The following is a 25,749-nucleotide window of genomic DNA, read 5'->3' as shown; positions in this document are numbered from 1 at the left end:
GTGACAATTTATAAGATATTGGAGAAATTTAATAAGAGAAATTGACTGATGTTTTGTTCAAGTATTTTTCTTTTATACTGTGTTAACTTTATGACTATTGTTTGTAAACTTTATGACTATTGTTCATCCATTTCTAGGGCCTTAATATTGAACCTTGCCTATATCAAGCCAACTTCCACTATATTTTAAATTAATGAATTTTTGGAAGGATAAGCAAAAGATTTAATGTATTTGTCTTTTAGATTATTAATTATTTAAAATTTTAATAATTGAAGTATCTTTACTGCTACAATAAATCTGTGTGCTTATTGTGATTGAGTACTTTTTATTGAATCCATTTATCAATAGTCTCTGTCTTTAAGTAATGCCTGCAGAAGTCCTATTGGATTGAGACACACATATTGGAATCATTCAGTGTCTGTAAATTGCAGGATACAAGCTATTAGTGAGTCTTGAAGAAAATGTATTAGCCACTAAAGGCATTTTTTAAAATAAATTGTACTAAGATAGAGTAGAAAGCATTATACATAGTAAAGGTAAGTTTTATTCTATTAAACTTTTATTTTTTATGTCTGTGTGTTTATACTCGGTCAAGATTTTAGATGTATTTCTTACTATAGGTTTCATCAGAAAAAGTTTGTAATGCAGTTGTAAGGTACAGTTTTAAGATTATTGAGATGTATTTAATAGTTTTCAGAAGCTTTAAGATTTTAAATTATATAGGAAGGCTATTGCTCTTTGCAATTATAATTAGCCTATAACAGGAACAGTTCAAGGTAGTGAAATGTCCATTGTAACCTTCTAACATTTTTTTCTTTTCCTGCCTCAACTCATGGAGTCTCCTCTTCCTTTCTTCTAAGGTTTCAATTAAATAAAATCAATAAAGATACAGAGGAATAGAGAATTGGGTATTTGTTGAGAATGAGTAATCTCAATAGTGAAAAGTAGCTACAGTCCCCACCCCAGAGCTTAACTTTTGTATCATTCTGACTATCTCCCAGAGGTAGGTCAACTGTACTTTATAAACCACAGAGTATTGATACTAGCTGATAGAATTTTAATGTGATCATATGGCTTTGATTTATAATGTTGAGGGGGTTATCTATTAGCATAGTGTTTTCTAAGCCATATCAAGGTCTGAATCCTGACAGAAGACCTTTGACACTCTTAAGCATCCAGCTGGCATGAAATTTGGTCTTTTAATCACTTTCTCTAGGAAAAGGGGGATATAGGAAAGGAGGAATTTGGCAGTGTTGCCAGCATTAGTGTTGCTCTTTTGAAGAGAAGCCAATACATTATACTTTCTGGATAGCTGGTAATTTGTTCAATTTAAGGAAGATGTTTATAACACTTTTTGGTCCAGAACTAAATTATTTTTCACTGAATTTCACTAAGTCCTTTGGACACAGGTCCAGTGCCCATACTCATGCTACAAGATTGGGCTTATTTAAAACTATAGCTACTACCATAAAGTTTTGAAAGATCTTGGATGATTTAAAGGGCACTGGGGGAAAAAGTGTGTTTGTTCTGTTGTCTTCAGATACCCCTTTCCTCCAAGACAACTAAGTTAAAAGATGTTATAAGGATTTAAAAGATACTGTGAACATAAGAGCTATAATCAGAAGGCAGGAGAGTATTTTTTGTTTATTCTCTCCAATTATATCACATACTATGGTTTCAGAATATTGCATAAATAAGTCAAAGGGAAGCTAAAGTTTTTTTCTAATGTGATATTTCTTATCATATTTAGATATATCTGATTTGTAAATAACTTATTTTCAAATTAATGTCTTGGTAACTGACCAGCTAAATAGAAAATGACATCTGTATTACTTAACATATTGCTGGCACATTGTTAGTTCTCAAAATCTGAATGTGGAGTGAAGGAATTGAAGGAGAGCTGAAGGAAAAGATAGAGGAAGAAAGGGCAGGAAGAAAGTATGATATATAAGTGATTTCTAATCAAAACCTAAGACTTTAGATCACTGAGATACATAAAGTTCAGCCTATATTATCCTACATGGAATAATTGCAATAAAAAGGAATCAATTATATAATTTATTAAATAATCAGAATGATTCTAAATATATACCTTGCCCATGATGAAGTTATATTTATATATATATATATATACACACACACACACATATTCACACACTGTGTATACTGAAGTTCTGAAAAAATACGCTAAGTATATATCTTCCTTCAATGTTTCTAGTCCATTTATGTTTATTTGAAAAGATAGATTAGCATATTACCTTGGCCTGCAGTTGGATCAGAGGCTAATATGGGGAGAATATGTTCACAAAAAAAATTATATATATGTTATTGAGTTAACTGCTCACTTGTCTTCTTAGGTATATGTCATTGATCACTTTTCTTGTTCACACATAGCTTATATGAAATAATAGATACAAAGAGTTAGTTTAGCTTATCCACAGAGTTTATCTTTTATTGTAATAGTTTAGTTGCATTGAAACCTGTCATGCTTTGAGGTATCCAGAATGGGACTAATGAGAATTTGATTATCTACTTCTCTATTTCCTGGCTGTGTGACCTTGAACAAATGCCTTTAGTTGGTACCTCCCTGGCAGAATAACATGGATCATATGAGATAATACATATAAAATGCTGATGTATTATCTGCCCTTTAATAAGCACAACATTTATATCAGCTTGATGATTTTATTCTGCTTTTGTTCTCCTAGTCTCAGTCTGAAATTTGTTGGCAGTACTTATTGATATAGGCATATTTTCCTCATTTAAATCATTTTACCAATCATTTGTGAAATCACTGTGTAGTATCCATTGAAGATATATTTTTGTTGTGATGTTGCTAAATCATGCTTAAGTGAAATCCTGTGGTATCAGATGGTGAGCTGAGCCTTGGGTCAACAGAAGACTGCACGGAAATTTGAAATAAAGACGTTTTTACTCACAGGGCTTAGAGGAAACAGACTGCACACCTCTAGAGGCTGCACAGGGAGGTCAAGTCAAGATGTTTGTAGAGAGAGCAGCAGGACCGGGGGCACATTACTTTATTGTGGTTACTGGGCGGAATGATAAAGGGTTTCCTGGTGAAGGACAGATTGGTCAATTCCAACCAAAAAGAATTAGATTTTATCTAAGGGGAAGGCACAGGTTGGGAGGCAAGGGAGAATGTTGGTCACAGGGACTGCTGAGGAAATGATGTCAGGAACTTACATTTGCCTGTGAGTCTTCTCAGCTCATCTAGGACATGCACTGGCGCCAGGGACTAGTGTCAGCTCAGGGTCTCTTTGGCCCGCTTAGTGCCCACTTAGTCACACAGAGTGGATGCATAGGCAGCAATAGCATAGAGTAGTTTAGCTAAATCTTGACATTTTATACTTTAAAGATCCTGTTTAATAGGCATACTTGTATTTGTTGTTGCTGAGCCCAATGACCAAGTCAGAAGACTCCAAATCTGGAAGTAGAAACACACTATAAAAGGTTTTATCTGTAGGGTGCAGACCCAGATAACTCAGTAGCAGTGAAACCCCAAATTTTATGCTCAACAAACTGATGGTGATTTGATTCACTTACCAGAAGTAAGAGATCCCTGTAATTGGGTATTCACATGAACCATCAAGGACAGAAGGAAAAATGAGAAGAGACAGAAAAGAAGAAATAAGAGGGATTAGAAAATACAATGAGATGGCAGTGGATGAGTTTAGAGGGTGAAGATGAACATTTGTGACAGAGTTTAGAATGGGAGAGGTGATGACTGGTGACAACACTGGGATTATCGATAAGAGGGTTAGAATAAAAACAAAATAGCTGTGTATTCTGGATAAGATAGCAAATAATTATTCAGGATTAGACATGCACTTATCGTTTCTTAGGGCATCTATATGTTATGCTGAAGGCAGTGGAGTTCAGATGTAGTCTATGGGCAAGAACACTCTATCTGGTTTGCTATTTTTATTCATAGACAATATATTCGGTAGAAGCTCAGGAATTATGAATGCTTGCTCAAATTCTGCACATTTGCCAAATGCACAACAGCAAGATTTAAGTTCATAATCATGACGAAGCCATCAACATCATGATTCAGATTCAACTAACACGTATTGAGTACCTACTATATATGACATAGTTTCACAACAATATGCGATAAGATATTGCTTTTCCAGCTTTATTGCCAAGTAAATTCAGGCTTAAAAAAGTAATGTAACTTGCCTCAGGTAGAACAGGTAGTGACTGAATCAGAATTCAAATCTAGGACTTTTATTCCAAGCCTCATGACTTGATTATTGTATGTCTCTCCCTAAGAAAATATAAAAACAGTTGATAAATTTATTGCTTACTAGGCTTTAATGCTTATTAAACATCATTAAGGACCAGGTGCATTTTAGTAACTAATATGACAATCATTTTAAAATAATCAAGAATGTGTATTATTTATTTGATGAAGACTATTCAAATTATTTTAGATGAGAGTAAGTATTAGACTATATCATATAGGCATAACTATTTAGAGGGCTTCCTTGGTGGCACAGATGGTAAAGAATCTGCCTGCAATGTGGGAGACTCAGGTTTGATCCCTGGGTCAGAAAGTTCCCCTGGAGAAGGGAACTGGTAGTTGGAAAATAGTGAATTCTTAAAACTGTAAATATTCTCGGGGGGAAAAAAAGCCCTCTCATCCCCAAATGATTTTATCCATAATGATTACAAGGTATTGATAATACAAGAAAAAAAATGAACAGCTTTTGAATGTCATCTGTAGTTAGGCATTATACATTTGTTGTATTCTTGGATCCTTGCAACAACCTACAATTTTTCTCCTTTGTAAGAGGAGAAACCAACTCAAAGAAGATGAATATCTTTCTGAGCTTTAACTCAGCTAGTAAATGGCATAACCAGGGTTTGATTCTAGACATGAATGTCTACAAAGCCCTTGCTTATTTTTTTAAAAACCATAATATTTCTTGGAGCTTTTTGTATACTGTAGCCCTTAACAGAAAGAAAAAGAAGCTGTTACTTGCTGTAGTATTCCACATCCCCAAATTAATCTTTTGAATGCTAATTCTGGTGTAACTAAACAGCTGAATCAAGCTGAATTATAACCCTCCTTTGAAAAGTATTAGGCAGCCTAGAGTGTTGAGCACTGTTATTTCCCAAGATAGATGGGAAGATTAAAAAAAAATGAGGGATGAATAAAAGATGCACTTATACCAAATTCATTAAACATGTCAGTAATATGTTATAAAGTTTTATGTTTAATTACAGTTGAATAAAGTGAAACATTGGAATTAGATAGTTTGCCTTTTTTCTGATGGCTGTCAGGAGTATATAGAGTTTATAGCTTAATTGAATGAAAACTTTTTAAATCTAATGCTGTGTTATTTAAGAATCTTCTTAGATGTGTTTACATATCCATTTTCAATAGATTTTTTCACAAGAGGATGGTGTATTTTATGATGACTTGTTTTTCGTCTATCTAAAGTTCTCCAGATATAAAGTCATGTTTTTATCTCATATCATTCAAGAAAATTTTAAACTCTCTATAACCCAATTCCAACTCCTCCTCCTCCTTCTCCTGTGATTTCTGTATTCTTCTACATTTTATTCATTTTATAAATTTCACATTACAGTATATTGTTACCTATGTTGCCTTTGCAAAAGACTATAACTGTCTTACATAACAGTCATTCACTTCTATTGTTGCAAATTCTTCAAGAATTCTGTATTTTGCTATTTGTATATAATATGTTTACTAAATTCTAGGATACTTGATTTTTTTTTCATTTTCCTTTGTTCTTTCAGGAATTTCTTTTGTGTTTTATCCATTCTTTTTGGGTGGGTTTTTTCCCCCTATAGAAACATGTTCTTTTTCAGACATTCATTCACCAGATTTTCAATATATATTTATTGAGTCCTTGGCTTATGCTAGATAACTTTCTTTGAGAATACAGTGATATAAGAGATAAGGTCTTGGCTATTGAATTTACCTTGTAGTTCAGTCTATCCTCAGTGTTGTGTAAACAAGTTATATTTGACTTTTTACTTCACCAACTATTAGTTCTGTGGTCACAGGGATGTTATGTGGGTTTTATGAGACTCAGTTTTCTTGTCTGTGAAATAGAAATACTTACAGCTACTCCTATATATTTCTGAATTCTGGTAATAATTCATTGGAATGTGCCCAAAGCAGTATTTAGCACACAGTTGGGGCTCAAGGCCAGTGTCTTTTCTTTCTCTCTTTCTCACCCTCCCTTTAACATTATAGCTGTAACTTATGGCCAGGACTATCTAGTTGAAGAAATTGTTGCGTGTTATATTATGCTTCTGGTATTCTATTTGTTACCTAATACCTCCTGAGGCTCACCTACTTTTAATTCAAGGCTGCCTTTTGATGCCTTGAAAAAGTAGACTTAATCTGAACATGTGATGACTATCATTCATCTTGTTTCCATTTCTCACTCATTTTTTCCTTCATTTGAGATGCTTTGCCTTCATACTGTCCTCTAATACTATTTTACATGGATTTCCCCCTAAATTTATTGTCAGGTTTTGACATATTCTGAATGTCCATGAGAAATGTATTTTCTTCCTGACAGTTGCTTCTGCAGGCATCAAAACCATCTTGTCATCATTAAATGTTTCTTCTAAAATCCTACACTTTTCTCAGTATACTTGAATTAATCATTTTTCTTGGTTGGGATAGTAGTTTATGTAAGGAACACTTGGTAATTATCACCTGTTCCTCTGTTTGATCCATAGAACAAACAATATTTGATATTCTTCTGCAAACAATTCTTCATTGAAATAGCGCTTCCATGCTTTAGCCACTTAATTTTATGAATTACTTTGAACTTTCTACCCCCAATGGAATGTATGACACTTCTCTCTAATCTCAGTAATTGATGAGCTGATTTTCTGACTTCCTGGGCATTCTTAAAAAATCTCATCATATTTGACATGTTAAATCACTTGATTTCTGGCAGACAATATCTAGTCTTTTCTGTATCACGTGGCTTCATATAGCATACAATTTGTATGATTTTATATGGGGAAATCACTAATGTGTAAATTATTGTTAATTTTCTTCATTTGCATTAAAATCAAGGGAATTCCAGCATATTAAAAAGCAGAGACATTACTTTGCCAACAAAGATCTCTCTAGTCAAAGCTATGGTTTTTTCAGTAGTCATGTATGGATGTGAGAGTTGGGCTATAAAGAAAGCTGAGTGCCAAAAAAGTGATGCTTTTGAACTGTGGTGTTGGAGAAGACTCTTGATAGAGTCCCTTGGACTGCAAGGAGATCAAAACATTCATTCCTAAAGGAAATCAGTCCTGAATATTCATTAGAAGAACTGATGCTGAAGCTGAAACTCCAATCCTTTGGCCATCTGATGTGAACTGCTTCATTGGAAAGACACTGACACTGGGAAAGATTGAAGGCAGGGAAGAAGGGGACAACAGAGGATGAGATGGTTGGATGGCATCAGCAGCTGGATGGACATGAGTTTGAGCAAGCTCCAGGAGTTGGTGATGGACAGGGAAGCCTGGTCTACTGTAGTCCATGGGGTCGCAAAGAGTCACACACAACTGAGAGACTGAAATGACATTAAAATCTCGATTCACTTTTCTTCTGCTTTACAAGAAGAGAAATTTTTCAAATTTCTCTAAATCTTTTTAATATCCTCCTCATCTTATTTTATTTTTTTACTTCCAGCTACAAATAGATGTGCACTCGGGCTTCACTGACAGCTCAGTAGGTAAAGAACCCACCTGCAATGCAGAAGACACAGGAAATAGGAGCTCACTAGCTCTATACCTGGGTCGGGAGGATCTCCTGGAGGGGTAAATGGCAACCCACTCCAGTATTCTTTCCTGGGAAATCACATGGACAGAGGACCCTGATGGATGACAGTCCATGGGATCACAAAGAATCAGGCCACACTCAGCGACTAAACACACACACACACACACACACACGCACGTGCATTTAGGTTGGAATCTTAAAAACAGTGCCATACTTCTTTGAATCATTAGAAAAAAAAAACTGGATCAGGAAACTGATTAAGATTAGTTACTGCTCAATAAAATTATTTAATGATAATATTCAACCTACAGGTTATGAGATAAGATTTACAAACTCCTTGGCATCATTAATGATACAAAGTAAACGATATATTTTAGCTATTATAATTTTTACAAATATCATTAAGAGTAGACTTTCATTAATTTAGGAGATTAGCTGAAAGCAGCCAAAATGAAGATCCTCTGGTAATGTGCTTACTTCTATATGCTCCAGCATACTTTAGGGACTTATTTCATTACTTATTCTTTATTTCAGGTAGGTCTTCTTGCTATAGTTTCATCTTTTATGTTACTTTCTTTTCCTCATCAGTTGATTTTCCAAAATGGCTTTTCAATAATTTCCAAGTTCTAGTCATTTGCTAAATGTAACTCAATGCTGTCTTTTCAGTTATCTTTATTAATTGCTCGAAATTATAAAACAAAATTTAAACACATGGAGGTATATATATCTTCATCTTTATATACCGAAATACCTATATACATGTACATATTTACAGATTTACTTACATCACAATTTTGTAAGACCACATAGTTATTTTGCATTATTGTTGAACTTAATAAAATATGTTTGGGGAACATAAGCAGTTCTTTCTTTGCATTTTAGTTATTTTTATGCATATAAGATACCTCTATCCCACTATAGGCCTTGAAAATAAAGAATTTTTACCTTACTTGCCCTTGTATTATCTGGGGCATTGAGTGGCTTGGTGATTGGAAAAATATTTGTGAAATAAGTAAATCAATCTATAAAAACTAATTTCTCATAATAGAGTCTTTTCCATGTTTGATTTTTAGATATATCTACTTATGAGATACATATGCATTTTTAATTTGTGAATTTATTATAGTTTATACTAATTAACGTATTTTATATACAAGTCCCTCTTGGAGTATAGGTTAAGGTGGATATGTGTCCACATCTCTGTTTCTTAGTGTTCATTTTACTGTTCTATAAATCGCCAGAAATTTTGTGAGATGGGGGGACATGTTTGCCTTGTAAATATTACTGTTCAGTTCAGTTGCTCAGTTGTGTCCAACTCTTTGCAACCCCATGGACTGCAGCATGCCAGGCTTCCCTCCATCACCAACTTGGAGCTTGCTCAAACTCATGTCCATCGAGTCAGTGATGCCCTCCAACCATCTCATCCTCTGTTGTCCTCTTCTCCTCCTGCCTCCAATCTTAATATTGCTGTTGTACTCCCAGAAAATATTATATCAGTAGCATTATAATGACACAATAACATGGATGGAATATAATCTCACCAAAGATCATCTCAGGAATTAATCAGTGTGTTATTTTTTCAAGTAACACTACCTAAAAATGAGAATTCTGGTATTTGGTTAAGTAAAATAACAAATATGTCATCATTGTTAAAATATATGTAATTATTTTAGCATTAATTTTTGCACATTCAAAAGCCTTCAGTATAGAGTCTCTGGTTATTCAATAACAAAATTCATTACAGGAGAAGTCAAAGTATGATTATGAATATACATTATAAATTTTGAATTAAAATTTATACATTTATTTCATATTGCAAAATAATAATTATATATTAAAATATTGCACATATGTTTTCTTATTTAAATATTGCAACATTTATTAAGGAAGTAGGACAATTGTTAAAATTCCAATTTTACAAATGAATAAACACAGGTTTAGATGTTTAAAACTTCTTTTTGGTTATGAATGATTATTGTTTCTTTGAAATATCAAAACTTGGGCAGAAATTCAGTCTGAATTCTTGTTCAATATACTTTCTTCTTATTATTAATTGCATAGATATAAATTACTCAATGATATAAATTTTATTTTAATTTAAAGGGACTCTGGAACATTTTGGCCTCCATATTGAATGTACCTTTCATAACTGACTAGGTGATGTCTCTAATCCAGAGACTACTATTTCCTATTTTGATCTAGTCTCCATTAGTTTTTACCTGTTCCCACTGAAAAAAAAAAAATGTGTGGATTAAGTAATGGACACTTCTAAGAAGAAATTAAATCACATGAAGAAAGAAAAATTAGGAAAGAATAATGAAGTGAAATGACCTAATCTTTTCCCAGTATTACACTATTGTCATTCTCTCTCTCTTTTTTGGTTTGATGCCTTCTTTCCTTCAGTCTGTACCCCAAAAGAAGAAGGCAACAGGAGATGATACATTACTTTTAATGCTATTCTTTAGCCAATTGCACAATGGAAAATTATCGCTTCAATTAGAGAGAAGGAGGTCAGAAGAAGATAATACTTTACAGAAAAAAGTGGTTGTGTAGCAGTAGTTTGAGAAAGATAGAACAGACTATTCAAGTAAAGAGAACATCATATTCCACAAGTATTTGTCCTTTGTCTTTTTTGCTTGTTTTGTTTAGACTGGAAAGAAGCATCACAAGCTTAAAAAATGTATATTATTTAAGGTTGTTTTTATTGAGCATATATTTAACTTTGACAATGGATTTTCCCTTACTTATTAGTTAAGGAAAAATAAAAAAAAAACAGCAAACTACTTACACATAAAAAAGGAACCTTTTTTTTGGAGAAATAAACATCCAATTTGTATAAGTAATTTCCAAAAATAAAATGAAGGACTGATCACTCTGATCAGCATTCTTCCAGTGGTGTTATGGGGAAAACTGATCTATACATTATTACTACAAAATATACTATTTCAGCTGACCTGTGTTTGATCAACACTTTATTTCTTCTAAAAAATTCTAACTGGTGTCAGTAGCATGCACCTTCTCTTTAATATATACATGGAAGTTTCTTCCGGTGAGTTTAGTTCTGACATTAGCAGAGTTAAAATATGAAATATTTTTTTAAAATATACTCAATAAAGACTATTGGTAAAAATAGATATAGGTGGAGTAAGTAACAGACTTGTAGACAATTAAAATCTAGATGCATTCTGTATTCAGAATGCTTCATAAATGTCTGTAAATTCTCATTCCACTTTGAGGAGCAAGAAACTGAAAGTATAATCCTCTTAATTAGAACCTTCTGGGAAGGGCAGGGAAGCCTGGGGTGCTGCAGTCCATGGGGTCTCAACTGAGAACCTGAACAACAAGTGGGATACAAGAAAGATAGTGTGGAACTTAAGCAGCAGTCATATTTGCTGTTCTGTTGTCAAAAAATTACTTTTTAGAAAGATTTTTAAATTGCAGGACTTCTCAATATTTGACATCATGATGTTGTTCATTAGCATGATGATGTTACAATGTTTATTTTACCAAATATGTAGCTTTATCAAAAACATTTTATCTTGGAATTTTTTTTTTTCCTAAGTACCTCTTCAGATTGAGGTTCCCGGGTGGATCAGAGGTAAAAGAATCCAGCCTGCTAACACAGGAGATAGGAGATGCAGATTCAATCCCTGAGTCAGGAAGATGCCCTGGAGAACCATTCCAGTATCCTTGCCTGGAGAATCCCATGGACAGAGGAGCCTGACAGGCTACATACAGTTCTCAGCACTGCAAAGACTCAGACACTGACTCTGTGTGTGTGACTGAGCACACACACATACACTCTTCAGATCACTATTCTGTATAACATTTGAGAAACATGTATATTAGAAGAGTTGCCTATTAAACTTATCTTAAAAAGTGATCAAACTTAGAATGATTTTAAAAGCACATTATCTGAGGTGTCAGAATCACAATACTAGTTTCTACGTTGGTTGTGAATTTAAACGATAACTAGTAAATCTGTAAAATGGTAGTAAAGAAAAAGTTATATGTTTCCACAGCCATCTATTTACATCTATTTGTGTATTCCAGCAGTTCACTTAACATTTCAAAGCCATGTTATCTATAAAGTGAAAGTGAAAGTCTCTCTCCTGTCTGACTCTTTGCAACCCCATGGACTTTACAGTCCCTGAATTCTCCAGGCCAGAATACTGGAGTGGGTATTTCCCTTCTCCAGAGTTCTTCCCAACCCAGGGTTTGAACCCAGGTCTCCCACTTTGCAAGCAGATTCTTTACCAAGTGAGCCTTCAGGGAAGCCCATCTATAGAGTGGGGGTTAATCTATACTTCACAGAATTTTTGTGAGGATAAAATAGGAAATTACATAAAACACTTGATGCAGTGAAGGATGTAGTAAGCCACTGACGAAATTTGTTATTATTATAGTTATTGCTTCAACTTTATAATTAGCTGTTTCAGAAAATCATCTTAAATGACAAAGGAAACAAATCTACAGATGCAAAAATCACAAGGTAAAAATTCAAACAATTACTAACTACTAAGAACTGAAGGGGAGAAGGCAATGGCAACCCACTCCAGTACTCTTGCCCGGGAAATCCCATGGATGGAGGAGCCTGGTAGGCTGCAGTCCATGGGGTCGTAAAGAGTCGGACATGACTGAGAGACTTCAATTTCCCTTTTCACTTTCATGCATTGCAGAAGGAAATGGCAACCCACTCCAGTGTTCTTGCCTGGAGAATCCCAGGGACGGGGGAGCCTGGTGGGCTGCCGTCTATGGGGTCGCACAGAGTTGGACACGACTGAAGCGACTTAGCAGCAGCAGCAGCCAGAACTGAAGAGTAAGAACAATAAAAGAGGTGACCTCTCTGCAAAAGATAAACTTTACTTGCTTTGCAATCTTGCCTAAGGAAAAATCACACAGTGAAGTCATTCAGTCCTGTCTGACTCTTTGTGACATTTTGGACTGTAGCGCAGTAGGCTCCTCTGTTCATGGAATTCTGCAGGTAAGAATACTGGAGTGGGTTACCATTTCCTTCTCCAGGGCATCTTCCCAACCCAGGGCTCGAACCTGGGTCTCCTGCATTGCAGGCAATGCTATTCTTGTATGTGGTTTTGTCTTCCCCCCTGCAGTTTTGCCTAAGGGAAAAACCACATACAAGAATAGTTTTATTTGCATCTCGTTATTATCAGTGGACATTTATTTGGCTTACCAATGATTGTGTTCTTGTAAGGATCAGTTAAATAGACAGGATACTTACTCTTTAGAAGACTATAAAGAGATGTATTCTTTCTGTGTATAAACTTCCTTTCTATGCTAAGTTTGATATGTTGGACAACTTTTCTGTGTTGCTGTGGAATATCATAAAATAATAACATTTTCTCCTCATTACAGATGAGATAAAACTCTCCCTCTGGCTTTGAGAGATAGCCTTTAAATACTAGAATCAACTACCATGGTTTAGTTGATTCTTTGATGAGCCATGAAACATATCTTCAGTTATCACAGTCAGTCACAATGTGACTGAGTGTGTATAAGAAAAAAAAGGGATTTGAGGAGCAAATAGCATATGTCACTGTATAAAAGGGGAAGAGGAGAGAATAGTAGTATGGAGAGGACTCTAAAGTTCTATCTAGACTCGTAACTACTTCATCCTCATCTGTTAACCATTTCTTTAGAAAGCTGGCTTTTTCCCTGTTGTATCCTCAGCACCTAGCATACTGCCTTAATTAAGTATACTGCATTGAATTAAATTGAATTGAACTGATTACTATTCATTGCTTTTTGCTTTTAATACAGTTTTCAATCGCTGATCTCATATACATGGTAAATGTTGGCATATCCTACACTGCAAACTTTGGCTTGCTCCAGTATAGTCATAAACCATTTATATACATATATAGTCTTGTCATTGTTTGGATAACATGATTTAAAACAAGAAAACACAAACTATAAAAATATATAATGATAAAGATCTTGGATGTCAGCAGAAAAAACATTTTCATATTTTATATGGAGATACATTTTAAAAGAACTTGCATAATTTTCTCTTTGTTTCTTGTGATCCTCAGAAAGGCTCAATGTGAGAATTATAAAAGAAATCTAATTACCAAGGTCATGTAGCTATAAACTAAACAAACTAAAATGAGATATCCTGCCTCTTATTGTTTTATGAAACTAAAAAGTGAAGGGTTTATTTTAATGTGCAAAAATGTTAGGACTTTTAGAATTTGATAGATTATTATCCAATTATAGGCTGTTTCTCAGTATTCATTATTCTTTTCTTTTAAGGTGGAGTTCCAAAATAACAAATTACTTAGATTCTATATATTTGTACCACATTCATTACAAACTTATGATACATACAGTACTTCTGTCATAATACCCTGTGGACTTCATGGTAATTACTAATTTTATTTCATAAATGCCAATGGCTTAATTATGTGAAATTAATCTTTTTCGGGGGGTGTGTTTGTGGGCTTCCCAGGTGGCACTAGTGGTAAAGAATCTACCTGCCCAACCAGGAGATTCAAGATATATGGGTTCAGTCCCTGGATTGAGAAGATCCTCTGGAGTAGGAAATGGCAACCCCCTCCAGTATTCTTGCATGGAAAATCCCATGGACAGAGGAGCCTCGCAGTCTGTCGTCCATACGGTTGCAAATAGTTGGACATGATTGAGTGAGCGACTTACTTAATCTCTTTTTTCTTTGTGTACTCTCCTTTTTCTTGATAATATTGATAAGAACAGTGGTCCTGGGGGAAGGGGTGGGGGTCAGTGAATTCCTCAGTCTAGGCACTGATAATGTTTTGGTCTAGTTAGTTCTTTATTGTGGAGGCTGGCCTATATGTTGAAGATGTTTAGCAGTATCCTAGACCTCTGTCCACTTGTACCAGTAGCACACAACCCCCTGAGTTCTAACAACTGAAAAGGTCTCTACGTATTGTCAAATGTCCTTAGTCGGCGAAATAACTCTAGAATGTATTTTGTTAACTGCTTTGTTACCTAGATTTTTTGTGCATGTTCCCATTTTTGTTTTATTTATCCTTTAGTATAGATGCAGATGTCATATTTCAGTTGTATTATATCTCTATTCAAAATTTGATTAAAACAGTAGCTAAAACTAACAATTTTGTTTACACACAGAATATATATTCTAATTTTTATATGCATTTTAAATCATTGAATTTCTTTTCCTTCTGTGAACTGCAGTAATGAAATAAATGTTAGGAAGCAAATTGTGTTTGATATGTATAATGAAGTACTGAAGTTAAATTGTTAGAGTAATTGAATTCAATTTTAATGTTAAATGTACATTTTCTAGCTCTTCATCGATTTAAACTAGATAAATTACATAAACAAAAGACAAATTTGTGTTCTCTACTGTTCAGAGTGGGGTAAAGGGAAAGGATCTGGCCAGCTGGTGAAGTGTTAAAATTTACAGTCAATGGCAGTGAAGACAGCCTTGTTTGGAATGTTCAGCTGGATGAGCATTGTGTCAACACTTTTCTGATATTTCTTGATGATATCATGTTAATCTGAAGAGCACTTAGCAGATACTAATTATCATCTGGTGAACACTCTTCAGTGGGAAAGGTGAAAATCTATTCAGTAGGTATAATGCCTGCTCAATTGTTAACCTAAACTGCAAGCTACCAAGCATTAATGTTTCGGTGATAGTTTAGGTGTAAACAAAACAAATGCTGTGCATTGTTTTATACAATATATATTTCCTAGTGATAACATGACGATTTCTGTTATTTATATTTAAGAGTGGGTCAAATAACTTAACTTTGCTTATTGCAGGTCATGTTATTGTGTGATTACCATATAAAATTCAAAATACAAACTTCCAGATTGCTCTTCATATGATTTTAAGCTATTATTTCATTTTCAGAAAAAGTAATAAATATTCATTATATTTCCATGAAATTTTGTTTTTAAATTAATGCATATTTTGATAATCATAGTAGGTATTCTTAAATGAGCAAATTTTAAGCATCATATGTGAGATAGAGTACATTAATACCTGTCTCAACTTCAGCTGTTTCTCTTTGTTGATTCCTTTTTCTTCCAATAATGTATCCAAAACAAGTCCCGATTTCTTGGAATTTCCACTTCAATATCTGGACTTGGCACACATTTGTTATGATTTTTTGGATTATTATTGACTCTGTTACCAGTATCCTGATATCCAATAAATATAGATTTTGATTAAAAATGTATGTATTGGATTAAACTTTTCCTGTACCTTTTTTCTTATATCTTCTTAGGCATAACTTAAAAATCTGTTGCACTTTATCATTTTCATTACTACAACATAAATGTTCTTAGCTCCTCCTATGTGAACACTTATTTATTCCTGTATGAGTACTTCCTATATAACACTTACTCCTGGCTTGTTTTTCTATATCTCCATGCTCTCTTCTGTAATTGATTGGAGAAGATTCATACTTAGCTGTGTCCCAAGATATGGCAGAAGTAATTCCATATTCAAGTGAAGATGCACGCGTGTGTGCTTAGTCACTTGGTAGTGTACGACTCCTTGAGACCCCATGGGCTGTAGCCTGCCAGGCTCCTCTGTTCATGGGATTTTCTAGGCAAGAATACAGGAGTTGCCATGCCCTCCTCCAGGGGATCTTCCCGACCCAGAGACGGAACCTGGGTCTCCTGTATTGCAGGTGGATTCTTTACTGTCTGAGCCACCAGGGAAACCTGAACTGAAGATGAGTGTTGATTTATTATTTAATCCTGTTCGGGCTTATTTTCACTCTATAAAAGTATCCTGATTCTGTAACTTACTCTGAAATTCATTGTATTACTTTATGCCTAAACTTCTGGGCATCTAGCCTAATGAGATGGAAGGATTTCCTAGAGAGTTCACAAAACATCCCAACATGAACTTTTCTATTCTTAAAGAATTTTCAAAAGAGATAGAATTAAATTCTACTATTAACGATGCTTTGTCAACAATGAGGAAGAAATAATGGATGAATTATAACCTCATATCTTAAATAACACTGTCCAATGAATTCAGTATAAATTCTGCCCCTACATTATCAGATGATTTGAGAAAAGCTCCACATTTTTGGACCTATATGAGCCAACTCACCCAACTACATGAAATTTCTATAGTATTTACACTTGTCAAACTATTGCTTGAGGTAAAAGGGTTCTTTAATGAAAACAGCAAATAAATCCAATAGCAACAATAAAACAACCTGCTAATGTGTATCCCTCTTCAGCAGGCATGGCCATTTCAGTGTCCCTTAGTAATTTAATTACATTCTAGTCTTAGAAAATGCCACCTTGTCTTAAATATGACCATTTTGTAATCAGAGGTCTGAACTGGGCGGTAGGAGGATATAGCAAATACTGCTAGATCTATAAATCTGTATACTATATTGTATAGATCATATACTACTTATGGAGCTATATCTGTAGACCCTCAAATGAGCCCTCATCCTGATTAATCTGGAGTGCCTAAAGAAATATTGTTTCTTTATTAAAAACAGTCCTCCCCTGCCTTCTGTCTCTCACACACACAACAGTGCCTCTGTCTTAAAAAATAATTTTTTTAAGATAAATGTATAAAGGATTAGATGATTGGATGAGATGAGATGGTTCAATGGCATCACCTACTCAGTGGCCATGGTTTTGAGCTAACTCTGGGAGACAGTGAAGGACAGGGAAGCCTGGAGTGCTTTAGTCCATGGAATCACAAAGAATTGGACATGACTTAGTGACTGAACAACAAGCAAATGTATAAACTATAGAGTCCACTCTACATAGGAATTGTAAAGTAAGATAACTTGATTCTTAATTGTGAAATAAATCAACAAATGTGTTACAGATATAAATTAGAATTTTAAATAAGACTGGAGTTTATCAAATTCAAATCATGGTAGTAGGGCTTGGTACACTAATGTTTGAAGTGGTTTTTGAGTCCTGAGATGACCTTGATGTAAGACCACAGTGGTAACAGGACTTTTTAATAAACTCACTGACAAAACCTAAGAGGCTAGATTGTACATATTTTTATGTAAAAGTTCAGAAATGGATTTAAGTAAAATATGCCTAATGTGAAAATGTGCTTTTGTATAGTCAATTATTTGTAGCCAAAATATCATGATTTCTGCAAAATAAAAAAAGAAATAATAATGTGCTGAAATTTTTCTAAATAAAACTCTTTTCTATAGTCAGTCATCTTTTTGAGGAAAAAATTTAATGTTTTCCTGGACTGTATCCTTTAGTACAAAGGAAAATTGTTTTGAAGAAATATTATGAGAGAAATGTTTCATTGTAGGGATATAACTAAATATATAAATAGCATATATTTTGTCTTTTATTGTATTGTTTTTGAAAATATATTTTTGTAAAATAGATATTTTGCAGTTGTATATTAATAGATTGCTAATCTGATTTTTATGACATGTAATTCATAGGACAAATAAGATCTGCATACTGCATAAAGCTTCTTTTGTTTAAAACAATCTCTTGCTTCAAAAAAAAAATCAATGTGAAACTGATAAAGAAAAGACATAGTGATCAGCAATACATAATCTGCCCCTTTTAAGATACAGTGCGACCTTGCAAGTTAAAATATGTTCCTAGACTACTTTTCTTGTATACATTCACAAGAGAATTTCTAGTAAATAGGAGTCGATTTTAATGTCTCATTACTCTTTCCATACTTTTTCTATTTTGCCAAAGGATCTTCACATAGGCATAAGAAATCCTCTGGTGAATTCTGCTGGGGTTCCCTACAAGAAAATAATTCATGAGTTCATCAATCTTTTAGTCCCTTCAATTTATCTGGAGAGTTATGGATAGCATGCTGGGTAGCAGTACATGGAACAGATCATCTTGAAAAATAATGCCATCTCCATAATGGGGAAGTTGCTATTTCCCAGTGGGAGTGAGCTGTTTAGGCTCTATAGATATGGTCCTATTGCAGATTGCTGCTGGCAGAGAAAATCACATTCTTCTTGGTTTCCCATATTACTTTAAAAGTATTTAAGTGACTGAGACTTTAATTATGCCCAAAATAGTACATATAGTCAGTATAAAAGTCCTAATAAAAATGGACAAAAGGAAGGAATTTCATAGTTAAATGCATCATTCTCTTCTTAAAACTTTCTAATGTATGAAGGTATTGCAGGATTCTAAGATTATTAAATAATGTTTTGCATGGTATATGCTGTTTCTGTAGACACAGTGGCAAACGAGAAAGTTGGCTTCCTTGGTGGCTCAGATGGTAAGAATCTGTCGGCAATGCAGGATCCCTGGTCAGAAAGATCTCATGGAGAAGGGAGTGAAAATCCACTCCAGTATTATTGCCTGGAGAATTCCATGGACAGAGGACCTTGGCAGGCTACTGTCCGTGGAATCGCAAAGAGTTGTGCACAATTGAGTAACTAACACACACGTGCTGTGTCTGTAGACACAACAGCAAACAAGAAAATAATCTTCATTGGCTTGTTTTGTATATTTCTTTTAGATTTGATTATTTATTACTTGAAAGTATGGATTTGTATTTCATTGTCCCTAATTAAGCAAATTAACTGTTAAATTACCAATTATTTAAACAAACTATCATTTCTCTTTTCCTGAATGTCACAGTATCCATGTATATGTTGATATAAAAATCATTTTCTTCTCCCTAAGTAGAGAGAAAAATAATTAGTTGAAATTCAAAGGTAGCATATTAGTCTAGTTCTCCAAAAAAATAGAATCAGAGGAATATGTATGTGTGTGTGTGTATAAATATATATACTGTACATATATGCATATCTTGTTTGAGTGTATCCATCAGTTTATCTATTGATCTGTACCCACCAATGTTGCAGTCTTGAGGAGAATTCTTTCTTTGGAAACATGCAATCTTTGTTCTCAATACTTTCAAACAATTGGATGAGGCCCACTCATTTTATGGCTCATCTGCTTTACTGAGTCTACTGATTTAAATTCCAATCATACTTGAAAAGTACCTTCATGGTAAACTCTGACTGGCTTTAACCAAACAGCTAGACACCATAGCCCAGCCATGTTGACATATAAGATTAACAGACTCAAGTAGTAAAAAGTAGATTTTGTCATCTCTGATATCCATGCATATTTCCCAAGTATTGAATGGAAGATTGGGAGTATGTCTAAGAAAAGAAACCTGATATTAAAATGAATCTGACTTTTTTCCTAGGAAATATGGTGTATTATTTCTTTATTGTTCTTTTTTTAACCAGTACTTCTTTGCCTAAAACTGTATTTCTCCTTTTTTTCCCCCCTACTTAAACTCAATTTAAACTTCAATATAAATGTTGTTTTATTTACTGTTTCATGCTCACATTAATCTCAGGTAATTATTCATATATGATAAAAGTAGCATGTTAACACAAAAATGCATATAAATGTATACACAATTAGATTGTGGTTTTTTTGCCCTAACATATTTATTTAAGACAAATAATTAGCATGTTTTTTAAACAGAAAAGTAAGAATTCCTTTCTGTGAAGTTATTTCCCATGCTCATACATTTATCCCTTTAATAAATGACCAGAAGTGCAATATTACAATGCATTAAGGAAATTATTATATATTTGATAAATATATTCATTTAAAATATGATTCTATTTCTTCTATCAAGGTCACTAATCTATGAATTTTTATTACCTTGTGAGTTTAAATACTAGACCAGTCACTCATTAATTTATTCAACAGATATTTATTTTTTATCTCTAGAAATTTTAACAAAAGTATGAGGAATAGTTTTAGAAAAGCTAGTTAAATATTTTATGAATGCATAGATATCTTAAAAATTGCTCAAATTCATTAGATTTTCTTATTGCTATATAAACAAATTCATATGCTTTCGTTGGGAAGATGAAAATTTCTGAGATACTTATTAGGAACTTTTATTTATTCAGTTTGTGTGTGTGTGTTAGAACAGATTCAGAATGAGAGAACCTCTCCAGTTATAGAGGCTCTTTGATCCTCTTTGGACATTATTTAAAATACTTGGTTCCATTTATGAAACAATGAAGTTATAGGCCAGCACCTGTAAAGCATTCAATGTCCATTATTTATAGTATCCTTAATTGTGCTTTTTTTCTTTTCATAAGGCATTCTGTGTGTTTTCAACTATATTTATTAAATTGTAGATTATATAGTTAGAGCAAGGACCAGAGGTTACCCATATTTACTCCACAGGTATCACAGGGCCTAGCACATAATAAACTTTTAATTAAATTTGAGAATGGATTGTACATATTTTATAGGTTTAGAGAGCAAAGACAAGAGGAATAAATTAGTCTGTTGACATCTACAGAACTAGGAAATGGAAGAGATTGGTTTTCTGAGTGTTTGGCTGTGAAGTTTATAGTGTTCTTGTACCATGTCTTGCTGACTCTCTTTTTGTCAGTCCTTAGGCAAAAATTTTGTTAATAATACATGGGATGAAAAGTTTTATCATTTGTCATGGGTTAAATAATATTCAAGATATGCTTTATTTGGAAGAGCAATAAAAGACTTAGGCTTGTAAATTAAATAGAACAAGAGAAATGGATTTATTACTATTTTTGTGTAGACTGTGTGTGATACGGCTTTCAGCAGTAATCTACATTTGCCTAAATCCTGCAGTATCTGCCATCTGACTGCTTTCCTTGCTACTGCTCTTCTACCCTGACCCTCCAACAGTCTTTTCTCAACACAGCAGCAAAATGTTGAACAATCCTTTTTAAAAGGGTAAATCAGAAAATGTCAATCCTTTTCTCAAACTCTTCTAATTACACTCTCATCAGATGTACAATCCAAAGACCTTGAAATGACTCCAAAGACCCTGTATGATTTGCCTGCAATTTATTTGATTTCATCTCCTACTGCTCTGCCTCTTATTTTTGCCTTCCTAGCTAGCCATGCTCTTATCTAAAGAGCTTTGTACATGTTACCCAATCTTGAAACATTGTTTCCTTCATCATCCTCATGGCTTGCTCCCGTACCTGCTTCTGGCTTTTAATCAAGGATTATACTTTTGTGATAGTGCTTATCACTGCTTGACATATTGTATATTTTTATATATTTATTTGTTTACTGTTGGGTGTAGAGTATAAGCTCATAAGGGAAGGGGTTTTATTTGATTTGTTTGTTGCTGTATGCCTGGCACTTAAAAAGGCATCTGATGCAAAGTATGCAGTAAAAATTTGTTGAATGAATGAATGGATATTTGAGAGAAGGTTTAATAGGTGTGTAGAGAATCCCAGGGATGGGGAAGCCTGGTGGGCAGCCGTCTATGGGGTCGCACAGAGTCGGACACGACTGAAGCTACTTAGCAACAGCAGCAGCAGCCTATTCATAGCTCTTGTGTTTTTGTGTATTAGTTGCTCAGTAGTATCGGACTCTTTGAGACTCCATGGAATATAGTCTGCCAGGATCCTCTGTCCGTGGAATTCTCTAAGCCAAGAATACTGAAGTGGGTTGCCATTACCTACCTCCTCCAAGGAATCTTCTTGACCCAGGGATGGAATCCAGGCCTCCTGCATTGCAGGCAGATTTTTTTTACCATCTGAGCCACTGGGGAAGCCCGTATTCATAGCTCTACATACTTCAAAGTTATTCCTTACAGTAAGCTATAACATCTGAACTAAAGAATTTGAGTAATTTTAGCTTAATTACTTACAGAAATAAAAATACTCACTGAAACTCAATTTAAACATCTAAATTTCCATCCAAAGTTGTTTACTCTTTGACCATGAGCAATCACCTAAATATGCTTTCTTTTCTCAAAAATAAAATGACACTAAAGCAATTTTAAAACTCTTTTATTCAATTAATCGAGAAATAGTATTTATTAAGATAACTGTACATGTCCCTGTACTATAGAATTGTTTTTGTAGAATTATATATAACGTATTTGTTTCAGAGTAAGATTTTGATAACCAACACCTCAAGGAAAATGTAGACTGTAATTTAATGATCAAATCAAACTGTTCTTTCATAGTAAATGGTCTAGTGACATCTACTGCATCTTTCTTTCCACCTGAACCAGAGAGAGTGTCAAGTAGTGATTAAGAGCATAAGCTTAGAGTGGGACTATTGAATTTGATTATGGCTCATACACCCACTGGCTGAGTAATTTGGGGCAAGTGTTTTGTTTTATTTATTTTTAATTTCTCTGTCTTCATTTTAATTTGTTTGTAGTGAGGATGGAGAAACTAGCACCTGTGTAATTTCATGCCATGAAGATTAAATGAATCAATATAGCTAAAGTGCTTAGAAGAGTGCCCAGCTGATAAAAGCATTCTTTGTTAGCTGTTATCTGCCCTATATTTTATTGCATTTAATTTCTACTCTTACACAATAAGAAAGTATTGTGAAAGTATTTTTGAAAGTATATAGTATTTGAATCTAAGATAAAAATAAAGCTAAGTTCAGTTAGTGATATTTATGAACTTCTCAAAAAAATGCTTAATCCTTTTAATGTGGTTTTTGCTAATATGTATAATGAAAATATTTCTCCATTTTCTTATTACTGATGAATCTTTACTGCATGGAGAATTATTAAAATACTATTGTGCTTTGTATTAAAACAAATTGGCAGTGAATATGGAGTGGACAAAGGGTCTTTTGAATTGCATTTTGTCATTCAGTGAACATTTATTGATCACCTACTTTGTGATGAGCTTTCTGCTAATATTTGGGTTACAAAATAAATAATGCAAACTAAAGACTATTAATAAATAATAACACTCTAAGTCTTTTGAAAGCCTATTCGTATTTGATAAAGGCAGCATCAAGTGGATACAGAAAGTTCTAAAGTAAAAAATGATCAACCTATTTCTCAAAGTGAATAAGCAAAGCTTCATAGAGAAGGCAATGCTGAAGCTGAGTTTTAAATAAGTAAGAATCCTTTGCTGCTGTTGCTGCTGCTAAGTCGCCTCAGTTGTGTCCGACTCTGTGCGACCCCATAGATGGCAGCCCACCAGGCTCCTCTGTCCCTGAGATTCTCCAGGCAAGAACACTGGAGTGGGTTGCCATTTCCTTCTCCAGTGCATGCGTGCATGCTAAGTCGCTTCAGTAGTAGTAGTAGTTGCTTCAGTGGGTTGCCATTTCCTTCTCCAAGAATTCTTTAGGTAGGCTAAAGGGAAAAGGATTCTAAGATAGAGATGCAGGGAATGGAGATATAAAACAATAGCACAATTTGGGGTCAATTAAAGTTATTACATTATTATTAGGGTATAATATGTGGAGGAGGCATGGCAAGAAATGAGGTTTGAAAACTAGACAAGGACCCTGTCATAAAGGTCTTTAAAAAGACTGGCAATTGTTGGATTTCTTTGTTGTCTCTGAATTGTTCCAAGCATCACAATGATCTGGTCAAGATTATATTTTAGAAAAGTCAAAATGGAAAGAAAAAGCAAATGACTGGAAGTTGGATTGTTAGTTTCTAAGCGTTAATCACTTAGTCATGTTTGACTCTTTGTGACGCTATGGACTGTAGCCCTCCAGGTTCCTCTGTCCATCGGATTCTCCAGGCAAGAATACTGGAGCAGGTTACCATTCCCTTCTCTAAAAGATCTTCCCAACCCAGAAAATGAAACTGGGCCTCCTGCATTGCAGGCAGATTCTTTACCATCTGAGCCACCAAAGGTTATTGCAAACATCCAATGGGCAGATAAAATCAATTTTATTTCATTGAATGGGATAAAACATTTTCTATAAAGATAACTGTAATTCATCTAATAGTAAAAATGGAATTTAAATATTTTAAGGGAGCAAGGACTTTCTGACAAATACTGATAAGTATTTAGTTGAGTTCAGTTCAGTCGCTCAGTCATGTCCGACTCTTTGCGACCCCATGAATCACAGCACCTCAGGCCTCCCTGTCCATCACCAACTCCCAGAGTGCCGGGGTCCAGCCCCGGTGGATCCAGGGAATTCGAAGGGTGGACGGCGTCGGCGTGGAAAGACTTGTTTATTTATTAATGAAAGATTAGATTAAGAAACTATAGTGTAGTAAGAAGATTAAGTGGAAGAAGAGGGCTGAATAGCTTGGTTTACGCGGAAGGCCAATAAAATTCCAGACAAGGAATTTGCACCATCTACGTTGGGCCACCGGCGCCCGCTTGAATATCTAAGGGTGCCTCGCCTTAAGCTCCCTTTCTCGCGGGTCTTAACAGCCGGGGCAAGTAAGTAGACGTGGAGAGCCTCCGCGCTCCAGGTGGAAATTCAGCCCGAAATTAAAGAGCAGAGAGAGGGAAAGAGAGAGAAGAAGAAAGAGAGAGAGACACGGGGGGAGCCAGAGTGCCAAGAAACCAGGCCGGGAGACTAGTTAGAGAAGCTGGCCCAAGAAGCTGGCCCCCGGCCCCTGGCACCAGAAGCTGGCCCCGAGAAGCTGGCCCCATCCTTTATTGTTCAGAAGGCCTTTTATACTTTTGATAAAACAGAGATCAATGGGTAACACAAGATTATGTAGCGTTCGCAGCTCAAGCTCTTTCTATACATCATTTGGTATACAAAAGGTCTCAGGTGATTTACATTATCTTCTGGCCAAGAGGCTTGTTAACACTTTTTGGCTCTCTTCCTTAATGAATGTTAATCTTGTTTCCCCTGAAGTGTTTTTCTTTAATCTACATTTCCTTAAAGCATTAGCATTAAAGTTACATCTCTATAGAACAAAGGTGCAGTGGGATATAACAAAGAAGGTACTTAACTCAAAGATCTAATGTTGCTAACACAAGGTCTACTACTTGTTTTTCTAACTATATCTACAACTAAAGGATGTGAAAATTTGGCAGCAAATATTGACTCAACAAATGAAACCTTTAATCAGTCCTATTCTAAAGATTTTGACTCCTCGGAAGCTCCTACATTCCTAGGATGTTTTAAGCTTCCTGTGCCTCCTGCGGTCAGGAGGCCTCAAACAATCACACGCGCAGCTGTACGAGTCCTGCAGGCAGGCTAGAAAGCCATCAGAGGGTTTTTTGGAT

The 25,749-nt window shown here is 34.6% G+C and overlaps 1 protein-coding gene across 1 annotated transcript in view; it reads left to right on the top strand.

Annotated features, from left to right (window-relative positions):
- The window catches only part of NEGR1 (neuronal growth regulator 1), a 1,037,860-nt gene that overhangs the window by 7,583 nt on the left and 1,004,528 nt on the right, over window positions 1–25,749 (top strand). The gene's annotated exons all lie outside the window — the stretch shown is intronic.

This window comes from Ovis canadensis, chromosome 1 (genome assembly GCF_042477335.2).
Source record: "Ovis canadensis isolate MfBH-ARS-UI-01 breed Bighorn chromosome 1, ARS-UI_OviCan_v2, whole genome shotgun sequence".
NCBI lineage: Eukaryota > Metazoa > Chordata > Mammalia > Artiodactyla > Bovidae > Ovis > Ovis canadensis.
Note: the sequence above shows the minus strand (reverse complement) of the source record. Positions and strands in the feature narration are given on the sequence as shown.